Here is a 2,688-nt window from a genome sequence, read left to right as displayed (position 1 = left end):
TTTTTTTTATTTTATTAAATTTTTTTAATCACTTCACTGGCTTGACTCTTGAAAATCCTGATTTGCTTTTCCAACAATGAGCTCCTGAGTTAGAAAGTTGCTTCTGACTATGAACTCGCTGGATCTGAGTAATTAAAGATGAAAGGAACCAGAGCTGAGCCAATGTCAAAACAAGAGCACAGCAGAGTGAGCTGATTTTAAATGGAGCACAGTTTGACTTTGTGAAATCTGCCCTGAGAGGAGAAGAAGCCAATAGAAAAGCACAACACGTTGCACCTTTTTAGGCTGAATGATAAACTGCAAGTCCATATAAAGTGCCGTAATGTTTACTTAGCATATTTTAAGACAATGTGCAGAAAAATCAAAGTTAAAATTCAAGCAAAAGTGAGAGTGTGGCCTAACTGTGCTAAATTACATGTGATCAGATACAGTAAATGAACACAGGACAGTTCTAATTGATCATAGCACTGCTCTTTCATCTAGAGGTAATAAACCYACATTGTTAGCGACTAGATTATCACATCAAAGAGCAGCAAAATAAGATAACGAAGGGATTTAGTGCATCTCAGTTCTGATCCCGTGGGAGAAGAAGGTGCAACAATCCAGAAAGAAAACCAGAACACTCAGTGTTGGTGGAAGATACGAGACGGACCATTAAAAATGAGACCTCGTCACGTCGGTAATCTGCTTATCTGCACGATCGATCATTTGAGTGGTGAAGTATTGATCGCTGTGCTGGAAGATTCCCTGTTTAGGTATTTTTCCACTTTTTCCGAGTCATGCTGCAGCAGTTTCTCTTGTCAGTATCAGTAAGTTTGCTCAGTCCACCGGGTTTATCTGGATTTAAACATTTCTTTAGGTACCCCATTCTTCAGTCCTTTGACGTTTAAAAGAAATAAATTAAAAAAATCAGACTGAGCTGCCCTTTGTATTTAATACGGAACATCCTATCACCACAAACATTAACGACAGAATGTCAGCATAACGAAGTCCACTGTATTGTCACTGAGCGTCTCCTACAAACCACCGTTGCACGAGGTGTGGGCGACGAAGAGAGCTTTCGGCCAGGTTTCTATCTCGGTGCCTCGCGCATATCTGCCTACCCTCTGATGAATAATGTAACGAGGGGTGAGTGGTGTGGGTGGCAGAGAGGGATGGCCTCTCCTCAAAATAGACACGAGTGTAAAAATATAGAAAACCTTGAAGACAAAGTACAGTAGTGACACATATTTCAAAATATCTTTTATCCGTTCTGCGTGGCTTTTAATGCTGCAGAAAAGGCAGATTTAAACTACAATCATCTAACTCAAACTCAGTAAGTGAGCAACTCATAACATGTTATGTTTAAGGGCTAAAATAACTGGGAAAGTGTACAAAAAAGGCAACAGGCTCTGGGCAATGGTATATTGTTCTGGTCCTATCCTGCACTTGTTTTCCTGCTTTAACACTGAWCTTTCAAATTCTGCAGCCTGTTCATCAACACTCTGCTTCTCAAATTATCACCCAACCCCACCTCCATCAGTCACGTACCACCGGTCAGTCGTGGATCTAGGATTTTTTCTGAGTAAGGGGCCATCAAGGGGCCACAATATTCATAAAYGGGCCAAGTATTTATTTAGCGTCCTTGCACACAAATCACTGGTTTTGGTAAGGTGTATATATTTTACCAGTCACGCATTTAAACACTTGTAATGTCATTTTAAAACAGCTTGCACTGTACATTCTCCTTACCAGTTTTACATTCATTTTACAGTACATAGATAAAATACTCTCAAACACACATTTGAGATAGTCCAGCCAACATTTGTGAGTTAAAATACTTTTTCTACAGGATTTCAAATTTTAAGAAAAGAAAAATACTTCTGTCAGCTTGTTTCATGCTGGACTTTTCTATTTGGCTCATTAGTGCCTCTAGTGTTTAGACATGGAACTGCACRCAGCATCATCAATTGGGCAAAGGACAGATGAGTGACAGGACAGGGGCACTTCAGGGGGCCAATCAAATTTCAGCAGGGGCCAATGCCCCTGTGGCCCCGCCCCTYGAACCTCCCCTGCCACCGGTCTTACAGCAGCTGCATTGGATTCCCATCAAATATTTTGCATCATTGCATCATTTACAAGATCCTGCTTCTTTCATTTAAGGCCTCAGCTCTCCACACTCCTCCTCTTCTTCCTAACTCACCGTTCCATCTGCTTGCCTGGCCACTATGGTGTCAAAAGCCTTCAGCTGCTTGGACCRCTATCATTGGAACTCTCTGTCCTAGGACCTAAAAAAAAAATCAGTTTGCATTACCACCTTCAAATCTGTTCAGGAAAGCATATTTATTAGAACCATAAATCTTTGTAACTGCCATTAATATCCCATTGGCYTCCTCACGACTTGTTGCTTTGTACTATTTTATACAATTACTTGATTTTACAGTTTTTATTGTGTTCACCGTTCCATTGAGCTCTGTAAGGTGACCTTGACAGTTCTTATTCTTTTTCATATTCATATTCTTCCATCCATTATCTATACCTGCTTTTTCCTTGCAGGATCAAGGTGGTCACTGGTGCCCATATGCAGTCACTGTGAGAGGGGCGGTGTACACCCTGGACAGGTCACAAGTCCGTCACATCCATCTTATTCTTAATATTCATCCATCCATCCATCCATCCATCCATCCATCCATCCATCCATCCATCCAT

This window comes from Austrofundulus limnaeus, unplaced genomic scaffold (assembly GCF_001266775.1).
Source record: "Austrofundulus limnaeus strain Quisiro unplaced genomic scaffold, Austrofundulus_limnaeus-1.0 Scaffold7, whole genome shotgun sequence".
Classification (NCBI taxonomy): domain Eukaryota; kingdom Metazoa; phylum Chordata; class Actinopteri; order Cyprinodontiformes; family Rivulidae; genus Austrofundulus; species Austrofundulus limnaeus.
This window is presented reverse-complemented; position numbering follows the sequence as displayed.